We start from the raw sequence: 24,812 nt of genomic DNA, 5'->3' as shown, positions 1-24,812 counted from the left end.
AAAAGTTGCTGTTAATTAACCTAATTTGTTAGTTGATTACTAAAAAAGTACCTGAGTGGGTTAATTGGTCTCATGTTCGGTTATGATAGTTTCATATCAAGTCCCAAGAGCCGCTGAGGCATGGCCATGGTCCACGATGGTTTCAAGATAATTATATTTTAATTCGCTTTCAGTGTCTATACTAGGAGATACTAAATTCTCTGTTCTCACATACTCGGTTTTGATTGGGGAAAATTGTAGTAGTCTCATTTGAGAAGCCAATTTAATTGGCCACAACATTTATCTTAAATTATCAACTAATAATTTAAAATAAAATGTCGGGTCTCTTTTAAATCAGCTCTTTTCACATCGGGTCTCTTACAATTTACTGGTTGAAACAAAAATCCAACCTGACCACTTGATTTTTATGAATGAAAATACCTATATTGTGAGAAGTTCAGTCTGCTCTGCAAAATTCTTGCATAATATTTTCGGCTAAAAGCACTTTTATTATTTTGCTTAAGTATTCTCTAGTCTGTGATCAGGAAGTCGTATATACATGTACTCTACTGAGAGATAACGTTGAGATAAAAGGAGAGTGAGCACATACGCTTGCAATTGTTTATTACGGAATACATTTCGACCCAAAGTGTGCTCCAGTTAAGCAAAATAACGTGAACTTAAACAAAGCAATTGAATAAACAGGACAAATCGAATTCTTTTAAATTCAACTATTGGCCTTATTGTTTGACTTTCATGGTTACAATTGCTTCTAGGTTATATAGTAACTGGCTCTAAGTCGTACTTTTAATGCCAAGTTATTTGTACAATAGTATTAATTTTGCTTAGTTATGACGTGGTTTATTTTGAGGAACGATAAGAAACCCTCTGCTCGCGTTTTCTGTTAGTAGATAACAAACATGTTTTGCTCAAAGGCTCAACCTGAACCATAGACGTAAGTATACACTAGTGTTTTCTGTATACATGTGCAACAACTTGTGTTTGTCATGGAACATTTAGTTTTCACAGAATTCACTCAGTAGCTTTTAAAGCCATGTGTCAATATGAAGTATTTCAGTATGTTTTTTAAGTAATTCATAAAGTTTTAAAACTAAGTATTCATTAACGCGAACGCAAAATTTCGTTAATCCATAAGGCTATGGTCTTATGAAAAGTAAGCATTTAACGTATCAGAACGAATCTTCCGATAAATGCAAGAAGTGAATACTTGTCCGTTCTCTTTTGAGTTTCTTCAAGGCAAACTATTGAGGTCTCAAAAGTACAAATTTGATAAAGTAGCAATAAAAAATCAGCTTGCACATAAACAGTTTGATTGTCAACGATTTTTTATATAATGGTTTGTATAATCTAATTTTTTTTATGTCAGCTAGGCATTGTTTTATTTTAAGTCTTTTAAATGAAAAACAAATTTAACCTGGAAAACGTTTCTTTTCTTACCTTTGTTATTTTGCAGTTCCGTTAGTGGTTTTCTTTTTGATTTGAGCGCCACGAAAAACATGTTTTCATAATACCTGTGAGACCACTGATTCATAGCGTAAATTGCAGATCAAAAAAGCTTTATTGAAGATTAAGGTATTGCTATATGTTTAATCTTGAAAAGACACTTATTCTTGTACATAATGATTCTACCATCTTATTGTTATAGAGGATACAAATCATTTTAAGTTACAATGGTGGCAATTAGCAAAATACGCACTATTAAAGTTCCACCCAAAACTTTTCTCAAAGATGCAGTTTTACATATTTCTCATATCGATTAAGCTGAGAGAAAATTAAAATACTGCATTAAAAAACCTGGAAATCAAAAATAAGCCTAATTGCCTTTATAATCAAAATTAGTCTTTTTGTCAGTTGTTTTTTCTTTGACTAAGTTGAAAGAACTCAAGTCAAATCCTCATAGGATTCATAACAAACAAACGTTTGAAAACATAGAAACCCCCTCGGAAAGATACCATCAAAACGAAGTGCACAAAGCCAAGAATACTTATTAACACAAAGAAAAGTGAAACACCAATTTCCAAAAGCTTTAAATAATTTAAACTTTGAACATGGTGCATAATGGGTATCAGGGTTTTAACGCTGGAAACTTTTCCAAATTGGTCAAGTTGACTGTAGAAATACACTTGTCAGTTTGACGATGGTATCAGAGCGCCTAATTTGATCTCTACTCTCGGTGTCGACAGTTTTTGATGGTAGCAAAAATCAAAGTTAGTTGTTTTAACTGTTACTTAATGTGGTCATGACTTAAAAGTATCTCTATATTAGTTATTTTGCAATCTTTGAAGTTCATTAGCAGAACATTTTTAAGAGAAAATTAATCATTTAAAGAGTTGCACTGACCTCTCTTTTCAAGGATTATTGGTAAAAAATGTGAACACTGTGCTAATTTTGGAAAACCGGTGGCCGCCGTATTGGCTGACAGGGTGTTTATAGACAACCAAAAAATGAGAAATTTAACCAACAATTTAAGTAAAATGAGCAATGAAACCTATTCTGAAGCTATGATTGGCCAATTTAAAACACTATTCCGTAAGCGGACAAATCCACTGAAATTTGTTTATCAACTAGTGCAACGAAGGTCTCTCCGTGGTCGGACCATATTTAACCGCATCTGGCCATGCCTCGCGGGCCATGGCCATGCCTCAACGGCCTGTGGGACTTGATATGAATCTATCACAACCGAACTACTGGTTTATAAACCAATCACACTTTTATTACCAATTATGATAAAAACTGTCAGCTAAATTTCTCATTTTTTTTCTTTGTCGGCTAAACGCCCCGTCAGTCAATTTTCCTAGCACCCAGGAAAATTATGTGTTTTTTCTGTACTCTTCTATAAAACATTGCAAAATAATACACTTCAGGAATGCTTGTAGAACTCGTGCAGTAAAGATTGCATAATAGACCATGTGAATTTAGTCTATATAACATAGTAAACTATATCAAAAACCTTAGTAAAACCAGAAAGTCTCCTTCGCTTCTTTGACACACATAGAGCTGTAGTGTAAATAAATTGTGAGAACGTGTTTCAACTGTTTTGCGTTCGCAACTATGTAACAGATCTCAACTATTATGATGTAATTATCCCATGAATACTATTTTTAGATCACGAACTGAAACTCAAACTCAAACTTTGACTTTTAAATAGAGCGATAGGCCAAATTTTCACATTTTCACATTTTATTATATTTGGTAATTCAAAGTAACACCGTCACCGATTATTGAGTTTTGAATACAAAAAGTAGTCTTTTTTCAAAGTCAATTATCCTTGAATAGTGTTTTTAGATCACAAACTCGAACACAAACTCAAAAGTTCAATTCTTACGTAGAATGATCTACCAAGCATCAACATTTTAATATACTTGCTTATCGAAATCCATACTGCATATTGTTGAGTTTTGAATACAAAAAAAGAAGTCTTTTTAAAAAAGTCAATTATGCTTGGAGATTATTTTTAGATCACAAACTCAAACTCGAACTCAATGGTTCAACTTTTTATTTAAATTGGTCGGCCATGTTTCACATTTTTAATATACTTGCTTATCCAAAGCCATACCCTCTCCGGTTGTGAGTTTCGAACACTAAAAAACAAGAATTTCGTCTCAAATTCCCTAAAAAGTACATCTCTGGAACCATTTGGTGCCCATTTACTGTAAGCAGACTTTAAAAACAAACAAATTTGTTTACCTAGACCCCTAAATTTAAGGTTTTTGTTTGAGCTCTCAAATCCCCACAAGACTGTTCCACTCAATTTTGCTAAGAAACGTTTGATGAGGTTAATTTATTTTTCATTTTCTATAGATAAACAAGGATTAATTGAAATTCAATAAAATTATGAAGAAGTTAATACAACAAAATTTTAAAGAATCATGTAGCGTTAAACTTTCAATGAAATGCAAGTTCACAATTACAGTCTTAGCTGTGAACAAATCCTGAGCCCAAGCTAAGGTTAATATGAAACTTAACTAATACATCGTTTTTGTCAAGCAGTCCCAGCAGTTTTCAGTCTATGCAAAAAGTTGAAACCTAAGGATTCAGAGAAAGTTGTGTAATATCTGACAATTGAAATAACAAATGACTCTGAATAAGCATATGAAAACAACTATAAACAGTTAAACCTCAGTTTTTTGGATAATGTAGGTACGTTGTAAAGTATTTGACTCCATTTAGGTACACTCTATAGATTTTTTTGAAACAAACATATGTCTATGATGTTGATATTTTAAATAGACATAGTGCAGCGTCATTGTGAAGCTCTCAATATTTACGCTATACAATCCTTTAAATACGAATGTTAAAAAAGATTAATTTTCATATCTTTCAATTAATTGCAAATGGAATCAGACGTCATGCACTGAGTAAACAAAAACTCAGCTTTTGAACAAAAAACTTTTGACTGATCCGTCATAAGTATCAAAAACTACACGAAAAAGTTGCACCTCAAAAAAAACATGCAATAAAACTTTTTTGAAGTTCTAAAAATCAGACTTGTTCGCTAAACAGTAAATACCCAACATTACTTTTCATTAATTAAATATCACCTCATATATCATACTATGGATTTTTTAAATTGTTAATTCAGAAAATTAACTTTAGGTTGAAAAATGCTGAGTTAATGTATGTAACAATGCCTTTAAGAGTTCTTCATATCTTTGAAAAACTTTCAAACACTTGATGATTTTTTGAAAAAATTGGCGGATAAAGTCTGTCGGTCTGCGTCAGTCAGGACACGTTACCTTAACATAGATAAAAACTTCTGTTGTTTATGTTAATGAGTGTCTAGAGAAACGAATTGTTTTCATTTTTTAGAAAAACAAAAACACATTGTTGTAGATAGTTAGTAAAACAAGTAATATTGGAAGGTAAAAAAAGTAGGTTGTAGTGGTAGGTATAAGTAGTTATAGTAGTGAGTAACAAAATCTAGTAGCAGTTACAGGCAGTACTAGCAGGCAGTAGTAGTAGTAGTAGGTACTAATTGTAGATAGTAGTTGCAGGTTGTAGTAGTAGGTAGTAGCAGTAGTAGGTAGCAGTAGTGTTGTGTTGGATTCCGAAATGTTCGCCAGGCTTATTAGCCCAATTATATTTTATATAGACTCTGCTCTTTTCAAATACCCTTGGATGTACCTCTTTCTGATCTCTATCGAATATCGTTACGGTTATGTTATTTTAAAACGTCGACAGAACAATAAGTCATCCAAAATATTAACACTGGGTTACGGAATGCACATTAAATTTGATTCAAAAAAGAACATTAATGAACTCATTCGATTTTTGTTTGCTTGAGGTGCTCTGGTACCTTACTTACGGTGTTCAATAGTTGAGTATATTGAGTATGTTGGAACCATTTACTGAAGAATCTATTCGCTTTTGTTTAAGATTTCAGTCCCAGCACGCATTTTCCATTAGTGTTATTCCCAATAAGCAAACAAGAATTATACACTATCGAAGCTGTTTCTAGCAACCCCCCGCAGATACAAATATTGTGTTCCTTCTTGCCCAATTGATCAAGTGGCTCATGAACATCTAAAAATTTAGCTATTTTTTACAGTTCCAGTGCAAACTACTCTTCTTGTACATCGTTAGACTATTTGTCTGGTTCAAGCTCCTGATGAATTCCTATCATTCTAATTTATTTAACTAAAAAGTGCAGCTATTCCTGCATATCATAGTTTTCACATCATCTTTTTCGGGTTATTTTACAGAATTTATTCTTTTTACTTAGCTCACTTTATTGTTTATCTCTCATCAATTTATCTCAAATACATTTTTCCTGAAAATAATCTTGCTCATTCCTAAAAAGGTAGCTGAATAAGTGTGGAGAAATCTCTGCTTTTAAAAAAAGCATACTCAGAACATCAAATAATTGTTTTTGTCTACTGTGTTTCAACTTTTTTTCATTTTCTTGCCAAGGATTAAAAGACAAAAGCAAATTTAATTTTTTTTCTGTAGAGAATCTTGATAGCTTTTAATATAGTAGCTAGATAGGTGAGGAAAATTCAAAAATTTTTAAAAGAGCATGCTCAGAACATCAAAAAATTGTTGTCGTCTTCGTTTGTGACATTTTGCTTGTCAATTTCAGAGTTTATCAATGCTGAAGGTCAAAATCTGTTTGCAAGATATAATATTATTGGATCGTGGAGACAAGTATCAACATTCTTCAATACAATTGCCCTCCAGGGACTTATCTCCCTCTCTCTCTCTCTCTCTCCCTCGTCTGACTTGCAAGCATATAAATACATAAATACGTAAACACATTCAGACATATTTACACACTTTCCACCGCATACATATAGAAAAACATACACACATAAACCATAAACGTCTTGACATATACACACAATTACAATATCTACACAAAAACATACATTCCAGCTTATACTCATACAAATATATTATTAAACTTAAGCACAATTATATTTACATAAAAACAATTATAAACTTTCATTTATACTTTCATTATTATATACATGAATACGCATAATTTTATACATAAAATTTTCATTCTTCCATTTCTTTCAATTATTCATTCAGACAAAAAAAATACATTTTTTAACTCATGCATGCAAACATACCTACTTGTTTAGATAGAAATATACTTAGTTACAAATGCATACAAAAAATAAAGACATGCTTTCAACATCATACTGCACATTTGCAGTAGTATTGTCAATAAAAACTGCTTCTGACTGCTCTTTGACTTATTTCAGACCATTCCAGAAACTCAGTTGTTGCGGTCCTACTTGGTTGAACAAAAAGAGGTCCACAAAAATCACTTTTGAGTGCTCTTTCATAGCGCAAAATCCATTTCATATCATTTTAGGACTCCGAAAAATTTTGGAATTTTTTTTCTCAAAAATTTGAAATTTTGTGTGTTTCAATCCCTATACTGCATAGGTGAAAAAAGTGAAGTCAACAAAAAATCACTTTTGAGTGCTTTTTCATAGCGCAAAATCCATTCCAGACAATTTTAGGACTTTGAAAAATTTTGAAAATTTTTTTCAAAAAAGTCGAAATTTTTATATGTTTCGACCCCTATACTACTTAGGTGAAAAAAGTGAAGTCAACAAAAAATCACTTTTGAGTGCTCTTTCATAGCGCAAAATCCATTTCAGACAATTTTAGGACTTTGAAAAACTTATGATGTAATTATCCCATGATGTAACTATCCCAACTTATGATGTAACTATTATGATGTAATTATCCCATGAATACTATTTTTAGATCACGATCTCAAACTCAAACTCAAACTTTGACTTTTAAATAGAGCGATAGGCCAAATTTTCACATTTTCACATTTTATTATATTTGGTAATTCAAAATAACACCGTCACCGATTATTGAGTTTTGAATACAAAAAGTAGTCTTTTTTCAAAATCAATTATCCTTGAATAGTGTTTTTAGATCGCAAACACGAACACAAACTCAAAACTTCAATTCTTACGTAGAATGATCTACCAAGCATCAACATTTTAATATACTTGCTTATCGAAATCCATACTGCATATTGTTGAGTTTTGAATACAAAAAAAGAAGTCTTTTTAAAAAAGTCAATTATGCTTGGAGACTATTTTTAGATCACAAACTCAAACTCGAACTCAATGGTTCAACTTTTTAGGTAAAATGGTCGGCCATGTTTCACATTTTTTATATACTTGCTTATCCAAAGCCATACCCTCTCCGGTTGTTGAGTTTCGAACACTAAAAAACAAGAATTTTGTCTCAAATTCCCTAAAAAGTACATCTCTGGAACCATTTGGTGTCCATTTAGTGTAAGCAGACTTTAAAAACAAACAAATTTGTTTACCTAGAATCCTAAATTTAAGGTTTTTGTTTGAGCTCTCAAATCCCCACAAGACTGTTCCACTCAATTTTGCTAAGAAACGTTTGATGAGGTTAATTTATTTTTCATTTTCTATAGATAAACAAGGATTAATTGAAATTCAATAAAATTATGAAGAAGTTAATACAACAAAATTTTAAAGAATCATGTAGCGTTAAACTTTCAATGAAATGCAAGTTCACAATTACAGTCTTAGCTGTGAACAAATCCTGAGCCCAAGCTAAGGTTAATATGAAACTTAACTAATACATCGTTTTTGTCAAGCAGTCCCAGCAGTTTTCAGTCTATGCAAAAGTTGAAACCTAAGGATTCAGAGAAAGTTGTGTAATATCTGACAATTGAAATAACAAATGACTCTGAATAAACATATGAAAACAACTATAAACAGTTAAACCTCAGTTTTTTGGATAATGTAGGTACGTTGTAAAGTATTTGACTCCATTTAGGTTCACTCTATAGATTTTTTTGAAACAAACATATGTCTATGATGTTGATATTTTAAATAGACATAGTGCAGCGTCATTGTGAAGCACTCAATATTTACGCTATACAATCCTTTAAATAAGAACGTTAAAAAAGATTAATTTTCATATCTTTCAATTAATTGCAAAGTGAATCAGACGTCATGCACTGAGTAAACAAAAACTCAGCTTTTGAACAAAAAACTTTTGACTGATCCGTCATAAGTATCAAAAACTACACGAAGAAGTTGCACCTCAAAAAAAAACATGCAATAAAACTTATTTGAAGTTCTAAAAATCAGACTTGTTCGCTAAACAGTAAATACCCTACATTACTTTTCATTAATTAAATATCACCTCATATATCATACTATGGATTTTTTAAATTGTTAATTCAGAAAATTAACTTTAGGTTGAAAAATGCTGAGTTAATGTATGTAACAATGCCTTTAAGAGTTCTTCATATCTTTGAAAAACTTTCAAACACTTGATGATTTTTTGAAAAAATTGGCGGATAAAGTCTGTCGGTCTGCGTCAGTCAGGACACGTTACCTTAACATAGATAAAAACTTCTGTTGTTTATGTTAATGAGTGTCTAGAGAAACGAATTGTTTTCATTTTTTAGAAAAACAAAAACACATTGTTGTAGATAGTTAGTAAAACAAGTAATATTGGAAGGTAAAAAAAGTAGGTTGTAGTGGTAGGTATAAGTAGTTATAGTAGTGAGTAACAGTATCTAGTAGCAGTTGCAGGCAGTACTAGCAGGCAGTAGTAGTAGTAGTAGTAGGTACTAATTGTAGATAGTAGTTGCAGTTTGTAGTAGTAGGTAGTAGCAGTAGTAGGTAGCAGTAGTGTTGTGTTGGATTCCGAAATGTTCGCCAGGCTTATTAGCCCAATTATATTTTATATAGACTCTGCTCTTTTCAAATACCCTTGGATGTACCTCTTTCTGATGCTCTATCGAATATCGTTACGGTTATGTTATTTTAAAACGTCGACAGAACAATAAGTCATCCAAAATATTAACACTGGGTTACGGAATGCACATTAAATTTGATTCAAAAAAGAACATTAATGAACTCATTCCATTTTTGTTTGCTTGAGGTGCTCTGGTACCTTACTTACGGTGTTCAATAGTTGAGTATATTGAGTATGTTGGAACCATTTACTGAAGAAGCTATTCGCTTTTGTTTAAGATTTCAGTCCCAGCACGCATTATCCATTAGTGTTATTCCCAATACGCAAACAAGAATTATACACTATCGAAGCTGTTTCTAGCAACCCCCGGCAGATACAAATATTGTGTTCCTTCTTGCCCAATTGATCAAGTGGCTCATGAACATCTAAAAATTTAGCTATTTTTTACAGTTCCAGTGCAAACTACTCTTCTTGTACATCGTTAGACTATTTGTCTGGTTCAAGCTCCTGATGAATTCCTATCATTCTAATTTATTTAACTAAAAAGTGCAGCTATTCCTGCATATCATAGTTTTCACATCATTTTTTTCGGGTTTTTTTACAGAGTTTATTCTTTTTACTTAGCTCACTTTATTGTTTATCTCTCATCAATTTATCTCAAATACATTTTTCCTGAAAATAATCTTGCTCATTCCTAAAAAGGTAGCTGAATAAGTGTGGAGAAATCTCTGCTTTTAAAAAAAGCATACCCAGAACATCAAATAATTGTTTTTGTCTACTGTGTTTCAACTTTTTTTCATTTTCTTGCCAAGGATTAAAAGACAAAAGCAAATTTAATTTTTTTTCTGTAGAGAATCTTGATAGCTTTTAATATAGTAGCTAGATAAGTGAGGAAAATTCAAAAATTTTCAAAAGAGCATGCTCAGAACATCAAAAAATTGTTGTCGTCTTCGTTTGTGACATTTTGCTTGTCAATATCAGAGTTTATCAATGCTGAAGGTCAAAATCTGTTTGCAAGATATAATATTATTGGATCGTGGAGACAAGTATCAACATTCTTCAACACAATTGCCCTCCAGGGACTTATCTCCCTCTCTCTCTCTCTCTCTCTCTCTCTCTCCCTCGTCTGATTTGCAAGCATATAAATACATAAATACGTAAACACATTCAGACATATGTACACACTTTCCACCGCATACATATAGAAAAACATACACACATAAAACCATAAACGTCTTGACATATACACACAATTACAATATCTACAAAAAAACATACATTCCAGCTTATACTCATACAAATATATTATTAAACTTAAGCACAATTATGTTTACAAAAAAACAAATATAAACTTTCATTTATACTTTCATTATTATATACATGAATACGCATAATTTTATACATAAAATTTTCATTCTTCCATTTTTTCAATTATTCATTCAGACAAAAAAATACATTTTTTAAGTCATGCATGCAAACATACCTACTTGTTTAGATAGAAATATACTTAGTTACAAATGCATACAAAAAATAAAGACATGCTTTCAACATCATACTGCACATTTGCAGTAGTATTGTCAATAAAAACTGCTTCTGACTGCTCTTTGACTTATTTCAGACCATTCCAGAAACTCAGTTGTTGCGGTCCTACTTGGTTGAACAAAAAGAGGTCCACAAAAATCACTTTTGAGTGCTCTTTCATAGCGCAAAATCCATTTCATATCATTTTAGGACTCCGAAAAATTTTGGAATTTTTTTTCTCAAAAATTTGAAATTTTGTGTGTTTCAACCCCTATACTGCATAGGTGAAAAAAGTGAAGTCAACAAAAAATCACTTTTGAGTGCTTTTTCATAGCGCAAAATCCATTTCAGACAATTTTAGGACTTTGAAAAATTTTGAAATTTTTTTTCAAAAAAGTCGAAATTTTTATATGTTTCGACCCCTATACTACTTAAGTGAAAAAAGTGAAGTCAACAAAAAATCACTTTTGAGTGCTCTTTCATAGCGCAAAATCCATTTCAGACAATTTTAGGACTTTGAAAAACTTTGAAAAATTTTCGAAAAAATTTTTGAAAATTTTCTCAATCGCGCACAAAACATGAATTCAAAACCACCAAAACCCAATTCCCAAGTTTCAATTTACATGAACCATCAAAATGAAATGGAAATAGCTGAAAAGTATAGTAATTTGCCTCACACTCCGAAAAAATTACAAGATTCCACTTTTTCAGAGAAAAAATTTCTTGTAGGGGGGGGTCCACCCCCCCCCCCTACAAGCACTAGGCAACTTACTATACTACTGATACAACTATCATTCATATGGTGCAAAAAATTGTTTCAAATAATGATTGATTTTTAAATCGATTTCGTGAAACTCAGAAACTGAAAAGTTTAATCTAAATAGTCTTTGTATGCAAAAGCAGGTCCCAAAAGCTCAAAATGAGGCAAATTTTGTTCGAATCCTATAGCGATCCACTTTCTTCGAAGTTGCGTCTGCTTAGATCCTTAGAAAACAAGATTGTTTGCTTTAATCTACAGTGTTCAATGTACAAATTTGAATCTAGCCCTCTCTTCTCAAATGACCTGTGCAAATTTGTAATAACTATGCGTGATTCAGTCGAGAATTTCTTGAACGAATTTTTCATTTTCCCACTGGTGAGCCTCCCATTTTTAGGTCCAGAGCTAAATCAGACCTTCACAGACAAATGTGACATCCGATCCGGCTATCGTGATCTCAAAACTCCATGTGCGCTCGCAATGCGCTCGAAAGCCTCCTGAGCACACAAGATTCAGACCATTGTCCAGACTAAAGTGCTCTCGGAGATCCGAGTGGCACCATGTAATCCGAAGGCACCCTGCGCAGGTGTGCGCTCGAAGATGGTCTGATCAGGTGGGTCTATTCAGTCATTAAGAGCACAAACAACGTGAATGTTTCTGAGCTTGCAAATTTGGTTCACCTGGCATTTGAGACGTTTTTGTTTTCACTTGTGGATGTTGCACAAAGTAATAAAATCTCCAGAAGTTTGTGATTTGAGTTTCTATGCCTTTTTGATTTACTCTCGCTTTTTTTCTCTCGGCTTCCGTATTACATTCGTTTTTAACTTATAAACTCTCGTCTGGAGGAAATGGTGATTGAACTCATTTGAAACATGACATTGAAGATCCCCTCTTAGTGTAAATTGGTTTCAAAGAGTTTTGCGTTGAATACACCATGGATGGATTTTCTTTTACAATTGATTTTCTTAGATTTTCTTATCAATGTCACATATTCTTTCATACTAAAGAAACTGCATCATTTTTGAGCTGCTAGGGATTTTACTGGAAGGAAGATCATTATCTTCTGCTGCATTATTTCGTCTTCAACGAGACATATGACGTTCGTGTGATGTAGTGATATCCCTAGTAGTAATAACGATACCTATGTTATACGTTCTAAACTTCGTTCGTGTGATGTCACAAATTTTTCTCTCGTATGATGAACCATCAAACAATTTTTATGTGAGGAAAGTTACCTATTTTGTAGGGGTTTTGTTTCTACTTGTTTTTTACTTGTTTTTCCGACCCCCTGTATTGGGGGATGAACTATACACTCAAATGGATTTTAGGTCGATCGATATAATCATCGTAGAGAGTTATGAGTGGTATCATTAGAATGTCCGTATAGCGTAGAATTTGGAAGCGAAAAGATTTTTTTGTTTTCGTTAATTACAGGTAGTAATCGATGTTTAATTTTTTTGTGAACAGGAGAGGGTATTTTTCCCTAATTCGCGATTTCCCTATTTCTGACAAATTTTTCGTCAAAACTTGTAAAAATTGTTAAGGATACTGAGATTAATTTCCTTTCAAAGATAAAAAATATTTTGCAAAATTGTTCGATTTTTTGGTTAAAATTTATGCCAAACTTCGCAAAATTCAGACTTTGTTTGTGAAAAGTGGGACCAAATATGATTTTAGGCCATTTTCATTATTTTTTCCGGACGTAGACATACCAAAAATGGGGCAATTTTTTTCATACTGTCAAATAGAGAGCTAGTTGTACTCCCACTAGCTTTTAGGAGACTCTTCTGGAATTATAATTTTGCTAGTTTTTGCAAATTGAAACTCGACAATTATACAAAATTCACTGTTTATTTTTGATATACTGCAAAATTTTGTTTACAAAATAACCTTTTGGGCAACCAATGGAACAATTTGGTGATTTTTGACGCGGAGAAAAATTAGGTATCATCTTGCTCTTATCATGGATTTCTGCAGCAAAAAAAAATAGTTTTTAATGGGTCTTGTTATTGGGCGCGGCCTTTTTTTCAAAGTATTTCCGCATTTAAAGATTTTATGTAATTTACTGAGCAAAATTGATATTCCGGGCTCAAAATTTGAGAAATACTGTTTACAACAATTAAGGCCCAACAAATATTTATTATGGTTTAAGAGTTATGCTCATGGTTTTTATGGCTGTGTTCAATTGTTTTCGTATATTTTCATGTACTTCTTATTATTTGCTTTCATTTTGAATACCTTGTTTAGTCCAGTGACTTAGTGTTCTCCATCATTTAACTTGGTTTCAAGGAGACGTGAGTGAAATGAGACAATGCCTTCAGTTTTTATCTAATGTCTCTTACGACCTTTAATATACTTGTTCTAAGAAAATGTCAGTGAAGTTTTGAAATTTGCCACTATTTTATCTTATTCCTTCAATTTTCTGGCGTAGTCTGTGTAAAAACTGAAAGAGACTTATTTCCTTTGAGTTACAATTTAATGTCTATAACGGTTTTATGTTTAACTGATGGTTTTATTGTTTGATACCACGAGTTTTCAATTTTTTCGAGATTAATTGCGCATTTTATAGGTTCATTCTGTTTCTTTGTCGAAATACAACCTTTTTAACACGTGCAAATGAAGAAAAACGTGGAAGAAAAACTGACAGGGTTGAAATAAGCGCGTTTCATTATATAAGTTTTTTTGCTGAATAGTTTACGCTTCGGGCTGAGATACAGTTCTCTATCAAAATTTGGTGGATTTTTTAATTTTTTTCCTTATATCTGTCTTTCTCTTTATTGTTGTACGACATATACGTGATAAGGTTACATATCAATTGCTTTTCTGGAAGTCAACCAACTGAACCTAATTAAGGATTCCAGTTTATAGCTTTTGGTTTTAATGACAAAAAAAAACTATTTTTACAACTGTCTTCTTTTTTGCTCTCATTTTCGTTACCACGTTTATCCCAGAACTTTTAAGTTTTCCAATCGTAGCAGAATACTAGATGCTTGCGAATCTAAATGCTTAGAAATTATTTGGAAAAAGGAAACAGAGGACCCGCACTTGAAACTCTAAGGTTAGAAGAAAACCTCCTACTAGAAACGCCCTACAGAGAATTAACTTAATAGTTTTCAAGGGCGGTACAATCTGTTGGCGATACATGCATGGAGCTTGATGAACTAGCAGGACTAACAATCGTGTTTTCACAGACCAGAACTGTTCTACGCGAGACTTGATAGCAAATGTAAAAAACGGAAACTTAAATTGATCATGGGCCTTGGTGCATGATTTCAATATTGTTTATTCAATCATTAAGTGCACAACGCCAATGTCAGAGATTTTGCCAATTTGGTTTGCCTGGCATTTGAGACTTTTCCGCTTCTGAATGTTGAGCAAAGTAACAAAATCTTTAGAATTTTGCGATTTCGGTTTCTATATCTCTCTGATTTACTCTCGCTTTTTTTCTCTCGGCTTCCATATTACATTTGCTTTTACCTTATAAACTCCCGTCTGGAAGAAGGAGTGAGTGAACTCAATTAGAAAATTTTATTGAAAATCCCCTCTCAGTGTCAAATTGATTTCAAAGAGTTTTGCGTTGAATACACAATGTATGGATTTTTTTATAATTGGTTTTCTTAGATTTTTTTCTCTAATTTTCGTTCGTGTGATATCACAAAATTTTTTCTCGTATGTTGATTAATCAAACAATTTTTATGTGAGAAATATTACCTAAAAGCGAAAAGATTTTTGGAAGCGAAAAGATTTTTTTGTTTTCGTTAATTACAGGTAGTAATCGATGTTTCGTCAAAACTTGTAAAAATTGTTAAGGATACTGGGATTAATTTTCTTTCAAAGATAAAAAATATTTTGCAAAATTGTTCGATTTTTTGGTTAAAATTTATGCCAAACTTCGCAAAATTCAGACTTTGTTTGTGAAAAGTGGGACCAAATATGATTTTAGGCCATTTTCATTATTTTTTCCGGACGTAGACATACCAAAAATGGGGCAATTTTTTTCATACTGTCAAATAGAGAGCTAGTTGTACTCCCACTAGCTTTTAGGAGACTCTTCTGGAATTATAATTTTGCTAGTTTTTGCAAATTGAAGCACGACAATTATACAAAATTCACTGTTTATTTTTGATATACTGCAAAATTTTGTTTACAAAATAACCTTTTGGGCAACCAATGGAACAATTTGGTGATTTTTGACGCGGAGAAAAATTAGGTATCATCTTGCTCTTATCATGGATTTCTGCAGCAAAAAAAAAATAGTTTTTAATGGGTCTTGTTATTGGGCGCGGCCTTTTTTTCAAAGTATTTCCGCATTTAAAGATTTTATGTAATTTACTGAGCAAAATTGATATTCCGGGCTCAAAATTTGAGAAATACTGTTTACAACAATTAAGGCCCAACAAATATTTATTATGGTTTAAGAGTTATGCTCATGGTTTTTATGGCTGTGTTCAATTGTTTTCGTATATTTTAATGTACTTCTTATTATTTGCTTTCCTTTGAATACCATGTATAGTCCACTGACTTAGTGTCCTCCATCAAAAATTAAATTTGTTTTTACGGAGATGTAAATGAAATTAGACAATGCTTTCAGTTTTTATCTAATATCTCGTACGACCTTTAATATACTTGTTCTGAGAAAATGTCAGTGAAACTTGCAACCATTTTGTCTTATTTCTCCAAATTTTTGGGGTAGTCTATGTAAAAACTGGAAAAGACCTATTTTTTTGAGTTACAATTTAATGTTTATAACGGTTTTATGTTTAATTGATGGTTTCTTGGTTTGATGCCATGAGTTTTCATTTTTTTTGAGATTAATTGCACATTTTATAGGTTCACTTTGTTTCTTTGTCCAAATACCTTCTTTTAACAGGTGCAAATGACGAAACACATGGAAGCAAAACCTACAGGGTTGAGATAGGCGTGTTTGATTAAATTAGTTCTTTTTGCTGAATAGTTTACGTTTCGGGCTGAGAAGCAGTTCTCTATCAAAAATTAGTAGAAGTTTTAAAATTTTTTCTCAAATTTATTTTTCTCATTATTATTGTGCGACATATACGTGATAACGATACATTTCAACTGCTTCGCTAGATGTAGAACAACTGACCCTAATTAAGGATTCTTGTTTATAGTCTTTGGTTTGAATGACTTTAAAAATAACTTTTAAAAAACTATTTTAACAACTGTCTTCTTTTTTGCTCTCATTTTCGTCAACAAGTAAGTCCATCTCACTAATAAAATGTCTCACAAATTTGTGTTGATTCAAACAGTTTTATTTTGTGAGTTATGTTTTGGCAGTTGGTTTCGACCATTTAACTTCATAAAAAATTTTCGAGATTGCTATAATGTTTCTTTCTTCTTTCATACTAAAAAACTGCATCATTTTTGAGCTGCTATTGATATTACTAGAAGAAATATCTTTATCTTCTACTGCATTAAATCGTCTTCAACGAGACACATGACTGATATACTCTCTAATTTTAGTTCATGTGATGTCACAAAATTTTTTCCTTGTATGATGAATAATCAAACAATTTTTACGTGAAGAAAAATAACCCTTTTGTAGGAGTTTTGTTTCTACCTGTTTTTAATTGCTTTTACGATCCCCTATAGTGGGGGAGGAACTATACACTCAATTGGTTTATAGGCCGATCGATATAATCATCGTAGAGAGTTATGACTGGTATCATTAGAATGTCCGTCCTACGTAGAAATTGAAATCGAATTTTTTTTATTTTCGTTTTTTACATGTAGTTTTCGAGGTTTTATTTTTTTGTGAACAGGAGAGGATATTACGTTGTTTTTATTCAACTTTTCTCTCTTTCTGACAATTTTTTTGTCAGAATATGTTAAAATTGTTAAGGATACTGGGATTAATTTTATTCTTAAAGATAAAAGTGGGTTATTGAATTGTTCGGGTTTTTGATTAGGATTTCTGCCAAAATTCTCAAACTCAGATTTTTTTGTGAAAAATGGGACCAAATTAGCTTTTTAGCCGATTTTTTGTTAGTTTTTCAGGACGTAGACAGACTAAAACTGCAGTCATTTTTTTCGTACGCTCAAATGGAGGGCTAGTTGTACTCCCACTGGCTTTAGAAAGAGTCTTCTGGAATTAAAATTTTGCAAGCTTTTGCAAATTGAAACTCGACAGTTATACAATATTAATTGTTCATTTTTGATTTACTACAAAATTTTGTTTAAAAATTAATCTATTTCGCAACCATGTGAACAATTTGGTGTTTTCAGACGCGCAGCAAAAATAAGTTTGATATTGTTTTCATCGTGGATCCCTGCGGCAAAAAAATAGTTTTTAGTGGGATAGAAAATAGGTTTTAAAGGGGCTCGGCCATTTTTCAAAGTATTTCCGCATTTGTAGATATTAAGTAATTTACAGAAAAAATTGCTAATCGGGGCTCGAAATTTGAGAAAGACTGTTTACTGAAATTGAGGCCCAACAATTTTATATCATGGTTTCAGAATGAAGGTCATGGTTTTTATGGCTGTGTTCAATTGTTTTCGTTTTTTTCTATACTTCTTATTGTTTGCTCTCATTTTGAACACCTTTTATAGTCCAGCGACTTAGTCTCCTCAATCAAAGATCTAATTTGCTGTTAAGAAGGTGTATGTGAAATTAGCCAATGGTTTCAGTTTTTATCTAATGCCTTTTACGACTTTTATTATACTTGTTCTAAGAAAAGGCCAGTAAATTTTTGAAATTTGCCACTGTTTTTTATTGCATTAATTTTCCGGCGTGGTCTGTGTAAAAGCCGGCAACGACTAATTTCCTGTGGGTTACATTTTAATATCTGTAACGGTTTAATGTTTAATTGATGGTTTCTTGGTTTGATGGTTTCTTGGTTCAATTCTTTGAGCTTTATTGCACATTTTAAGGGTTCATTTTGTTTCTTTGTCGAAATACAAACTTTTTAACAGGTTCAAATGGTGAAAAACATTGAAAAAAAAAATAATATGGTTGAAATAGGCGTGTTTGTTTATATTAATTGTTTTTTTTGAATAGTTTACGCTTCGGGCTGAGACAGAGTTCTCTATCAAAATTTGGTGGACGTTTCAAAAACTTGTGTTATTTTTATCTTTCTCTTTATTGCTGTACGACATATATGTGATCACTATACTTCTCTACTGCTTTGATAGATGTAGGGCAACTGAACCTAAATAAGGATTCCAGCTTATACGTTTTGGTTTTAATGACTTTAAAACTAACTTTAAAAAAACTATTTTAACAATGTCTTCTTTTTTGCTCTCATTTTCGTCACCACGAAAGTCCATCTCACTGATAAAAAGTTTCAGAAATTGGTTTTAATTCAAATAATTTTTTTTGTGAGTTATGTTTTGGCTGATGGTTTTGACGTTTAAGTTCATTGAAAATTTTCGAGATTGCTATAATGTTTCTTTTTGTTTTCATTTCTCCATAGTCTTTTTATATTGAAGACTCCATGATGTTCAGATGAGAAGCCAGCAATAATTGTTAGTGTTTGCAAATAATAATTTATTAATATAGTGCCTTGAACACTGTTTTGGCTTCTCTCTGTAATTGTTGTTGTTTTGTAGTCTCATGACTTAGTTCCGTCAATAGCAGATTCAATTGTCTTCCTGTGGTGTTTAAATATATTCTATATTATTTTGTTGGAATATTTCGTCGGAGTATTTGATTTTCGAAAACATTTGTTTTCAAAAACATTGGATTTTTGAGCTTCGCCATTTTCTATTTTTTTGTCAGTCGATTTGTAGCAGAGTTACGTAAAGATCTGTTCACTCACAATAGTGAGCTATAATTTAATCTTTACATCGGTTTGAATTTCAGCCATGTTTTTCTCGGCTTTGTTACTACTGTTACTACGAGATTGTACAACTTGTTATGTTTAGGTTTTATTTGTGGCAAATTTGACATTTTAATGATTTTTTAAATGGAGACATCGGGTTTTGGTCGTAATTATTGTTTTTATTTGATTTTTATTCTTGTCTCTTCGTTCTCTTGGAAGTCAGAAAATCTGATAACGAGAAGAAGGGCAACTGAGAACAGGCCGCTGTGGGCTAATGCTGTTCCCTTCGATTACGCATAAACCACGATTATAACTTTTATGAAAGCTTAGTCTGGTTTAAGTGTGAATGATATATGTTGCATGATTGGCGCGTAATTGTTTAGGTGATTCCTCCAGAGTAAAATTTAAAGTGCTCTGTCAAGGACTGTTTACCCGTGTCGCCACTTCTTAATAATCATACTAAGATCATATATGATACCAAACAAATCATAGACTATATCTTAGTATGATCTTAATAAGATTTCCATTTTTTCATATATGACTTTCTATGATTTTTAAGAAATCATTAATGATCTTTGTATTAAAACCCAGAAACCATAAGCAATGACGTTCGCTGAAACATCGAACAAGCATATATGATTTTTCTATGAGTATTAAGAAATAATATATGGTCTTAGTATGATTTTTAAGAAATCATATATGATCTTAGTATGATTTTTAAGAAATATGATGAATCTGTCCAGGTTTTTTCGTGATACATCTTACTATCTCGAACTGCAAGAAAAACTGTCCGCACTTTAGGCGAGTTTTCCTTTGCAGCCCAAGAAAAAAACAGAGGCTCTGATAGCTAAAAAGACACAAACAGGTTCCGGATAAGCCAGAACATAAAAAAAAACAAAATGTAGCACCATAACAACAAAATGTAGCACCATAACATATAAAGGCAAGGAAGACAAACAACATAATGGGAAAATCCCCATAAGGGCACAGGGAAAGGGGCACCTAAGAAAAAACCGATTTTTTTCCTATTTGAAAAATCCTTTTTTTTTGACAGAATATGTCAAGATTTCATAAAACCATATATGACCTAGTATGATTACCAAGATGCTTTAGTAAATGTAGGCGTTTTTTGGTCGTTTGTTTAATTTCTATATGATCTTATGGTACGAAGTGTTGCTGTGCCAGTTTTTTTAGGATAAGTTTATTTTTCTTATGATCTTAGTATGAATCTCAAGAATTCATACAAGTCATATATGACTTTGTATGATTACTAAGAACCATATATGACTTTGTATGATTGTTAAGAAACAATTTTGATGAGCAACACGGGTATACCCCCTCCCCTCAAAAAAATATGTAACAAATTATGAACCTTTCCAATGATGCAACTTGTTTGTCTTTCTCTCCATATACAAGCCAAATGTGGCCTTATTTCAATCGAAATCGGTCAACATAGGTCTCCAGCATTTTTATAGCCATAGCACCAGCTTGAAAACCTCGTACGATTTATATTTTGTTTGCTTGTGTGCACATTTTGTGATCACTGCAGGTTTCGATCACTATAAAACATTTATTGCTATTTCGCTGTTATTTTTCACTCATTAATTTTGCCCCTAAGCTGCGGGATTATAAATTTGACCATTTGTCACGGTTGTGCTCAAAAATCATTAAAGCTTTATTATTTTTTATTGTTTTGATTTCACGGAGTTCTATGGTTTTATCAACGTGATCAGTTACTCATCACTGTCCCGAGAAAAAGAAACAATTGTCGCAAACAAATAACACGGCGTATTTAATTCCCTTTTTATACCGGTTTTTGTAATCTTTCGTTCATAGGGTACACCAGATAACAGTTATAATCAAAACCGGATATTGTCAAATAAAACATAGAATAATGGAAAATCTTTCCGAGGCAAAGCTTATTAAATGCTCGCCACGCGTTTCAAATTTACTTGGAGGTAAGAACTATTTTTTGAAGTAAACATGTAAGTTATTCAGATTATAACCCTGAGGTTAGATATCCACATGCTTTCAAATGGTAAATAAGTTAATCAAAATAAGAATAGTTATTTTAGAGATTTAAAATTCTGGGAAGCAGGATTGCACAATAAATTGACATACGAATTACTCAAGTATCTTCGCAGTTCTTCTTTCATAGGCAGAGCTGTTAGTCATTATAACACTATGGTAATTTCCAAATAGTCATTTTCGAATTGTTTGCGAATTTCTGCCCAAAAACTCACTAGCGAAAGAAGGCAACACTGTAACATTTCTTATAACGAAATCCGCATGTAATTGCGAAAAAAATCTGTACTGCAAGACTTTCACAAAGCAGGTTAAGTTATAATAATTTAAATAACCTATTTTTAGCTCAATTGCATTCTAAGATGTGAAAGTGTAATTCGTTTTTTTGACGCAACAGTCTAGGCTTGAGCAACAAGCATTCATCTTACAATAAGTTTTTCCCAGGTTTAAATGCGCGACCCTAGAGTGCTCTGCTCAGACCATTTGGGTAGCACACTGGTGGCATGGTGCGACCCGAAAGACATGGTCTGGGAAACGCTTGAGACGCACGATGGTCTGGACAATGGGCGCACTACGATCTGATCAGAGGGCAAAGTCGCACTATAGTCTGATCATAGGTCGTACAAAAGTCTGAACAATGTTCGCACTATGGTCTGATCAGAGACCAAAGTTGGGACAAAAGTTGCCCTAAAATCTGACCACAGAGCATTAACTGACCATATTTACTTGACTGCAGTTTTTTATTGCTGTTTTTGATCACTCAAAAAAATGTTGCAGTCACTTCAAAAAGATTTTCTGTTTATAATTTTATCAATTAGTTCTGTCCTAACTTTAGCAAGATATACTAAATTATTAAATTTGAAGTTGAGTAGCATATAGTTTTGAATTGAATAATTTAAACAAATAACAACGGATTATAACATGTATTCAAGAATGGTCTGATCTGAGGGAGCGTTGGTCGCACTAAAATCGCATGAAATATTTGGGTCCTACTACGGTCTGATCAGAGGACTGTGGGTCACACGATGATCTGATATGAGGGCAAAGTCTGAAAAATGGTCTGATCAGAGCGGTCTAGGGTCGCGCACCCAAACCTTTGATCAGAGCGGTCTAGGGTTCCTTTGTAAACCAAAAATATGTATGAAGAAAAAATTTTGATGTTACTTGGTGGAGACTAGTCACGTTATGAAATCGTGAAAAAAACCAATACGTTCACTTGATTTTAAAATGCAGCCAACGAATTGTCGTTTTTATTGCCATCAATTATATAGGAATGAATGCAGTATTCAAAAGTGGCGTAATTGCGTCGTGTGAAGTTTGTCTTTAGCTTAGTAGTTACAACTGGATACGCAAATCAAATAAACAATTAAACACGTGGAAGTTCGAATCACATCAAACCTTGTTGGTGGGAGTTTTCTTCATGCAGTGAAATTTACTCAAAAATCAAGACTAGCCAGCGTAAATTGTGACATGAACAGAGTACTGGTCATCCTAAAAACAATGTTTCTAGAATGATTGAGCGCTGATTTGCTCTGCCACCAACCTCCGGGATAGCCTCTACGCACAAACTGAATACGCATATTAATATAACCAATCCCACAGTTGTATTAACTTTGTCAGAGTGAAGCAACAATCGGCTTGTATCTAAAGTTACACTAGTCAATGTTTTCTTGGGATCTTTTCTGCTTTTACCCCCAGTCCTATATAAACAGTATGTTTGCAAACCAAAAAACGTACTTTTTCTTCCTTAGAGATCCTTCAGTTTAGTCACAATAAATTACCAGTACCGGTAGACAATTGGATTGATCTTTGTTTCTGGTTCTCGAAAAATATAGCGCCATAAAGTCAATCATATAAAAGATAGGCGCTGAAATAGTAAAAATGCGTATTTTTTAGTCTGCTTATATTAAACGCAAAGTTTACCCGGATCTGAGTGTCATAATACATCAGTACTGAATCCTAAAAATTTTATAATGATTTTTTCCGTGATCAGCGTTCTAATCATGGCCTTTATTAGCCATTTCAGGATAGATTTCAGAGTCCAATTCTGAACTTGGCATGAACATAATGATCTTCCTTTCTGCACTTACCATGGACATTATTAATTTTTGTCTGCTTTAGAGCTGATCATAATGAAAAAAATGCTACCATCTGACACTTGAGGAGAAAACTCGCTAAGCAATTTTAAAAATTAATTCGCCAAATCTATGAATAACTAGAAAGGAACAATGTAACATTGATAGCACTGGGATTCATATTCTCATTCACAGTTTACACAAACACATTCACAGTTCACATTCACACCCAGGTTGAGGCCCAGACCCAAATTTTCGTCTGATCAGACTTTCCAGACCAAAAATACTTCTGATCAGACTTTCCCGACACAAAAGGTCTCTGATCAGACCTTTCAGACCGAAGGTGTTCTGATCAGACCATCTTCAGACCATGTCCAGACTCAAATTCAGGCCATTGCCCAGACCTTAATGATTAGACTATGATCAGACTCAAGTGCGCTCGAAGAAGTTATGATCAGACCCAGTTGCGCTTGCAGCCCTTTATGATCACACTGAAGTGCGCTGGAAACCAGTTCTAATCAGACTCAAGTGTGCTCGAAATAGTCTGATCAGAGAAAAATTTTACATATGAAAAAATCTCCTAGTTTTTATATAATATATTCTTTTCATAAAAACTGATGCTTGCAGTATTTATTTCATTTAAGGAAAAATCGATTATTAGAGTATTGCTAAAGGAAACGAAACCCAACTGTTGAGAACAAATTTAATTTAGTGTACAGTTTAGTATATATTTCTGACTCAATGAATGAGTTCAGACAGATTTCCATATGAATCATCGTGGTCTCCAGTTGATCAAAGTTTCTTCTGAAGGGGACTGGCCTCTGCTATTAGCTGGACTCCTTTTTTCTGATCAGAGCTATCGGATTATGATGGGTCTCTGATCAGAACGCTGCTTTGTGGCTGCCTATTGGCAGAGCCAACATCTCTCAGTTAAAAAACAAAAAAAAATTTAAAAAATAATTCGCTCGAAATGGTCCCTGATCAGACCCAATTGCGTTTGAAAACACTTCTGATCAAACCCAAGTGCGCTCAAAGAGGTTATGATCAGACCCAATTGCGCTCGAAGTCGGCTCTGATCAGACTCAAGTGCGCTCGAATCCGCCTACGATCAGACTTTTCAGACCAAATCGACCTCTGATCAGACCTACTCCAGACCATCGTCCAGACTGTAGTGCGTTCGAACTTCCTTTCAGACCCTGTAATTTCGGTCTGGGAACACACGGGTGTGCGCTCTACTGGGTCTGATCATAAACCAATTTGGGTCTGGACCTCAACCTGGACAGTACACAGCAAATTCCCACGTCTGTCCTTCACTACCACTTGCAGTCCTTTTAGTTTCTCATTTCCACTGAACTGTACACTGAATTACTATCGTTGCTTGTTCTACACTGAGTTACTAAGTCAAGTTTTTTTTTGCAGGACAACCCGGTAGGTTAG

The 24,812-nt window shown here is 33.0% G+C and overlaps 2 protein-coding genes across 2 annotated transcripts in view; one reads left to right on the top strand and one right to left on the bottom strand.

The window, feature by feature from the left end:
- Window positions 1–24,812, bottom strand: part of LOC142352139 (putative carboxymethylenebutenolidase) — a 273,385-nt gene that overhangs the window by 215,088 nt on the left and 33,485 nt on the right. The gene's annotated exons all lie outside the window — the stretch shown is intronic.
- The window catches only part of LOC142352136 (uncharacterized), an 87,344-nt gene continuing 83,381 nt past the window's right edge, over window positions 20,850–24,812 (top strand). The window contains exon 1 of the mRNA XM_075404518.1: window positions 20,850–21,233. The gene's annotated coding sequence lies outside the window, so the exon portion shown is untranslated. The remainder of the gene's footprint in view (window positions 21,234–24,812) is intronic.

Source organism: Convolutriloba macropyga, chromosome 13 (assembly GCF_964194025.1).
Source record: "Convolutriloba macropyga chromosome 13, txConMacr16.3, whole genome shotgun sequence".
In the NCBI taxonomy this organism is placed as follows: domain Eukaryota; kingdom Metazoa; phylum Xenacoelomorpha; order Acoela; family Convolutidae; genus Convolutriloba; species Convolutriloba macropyga.
Note: the sequence above shows the minus strand (reverse complement) of the source record. Positions and strands in the feature narration are given on the sequence as shown.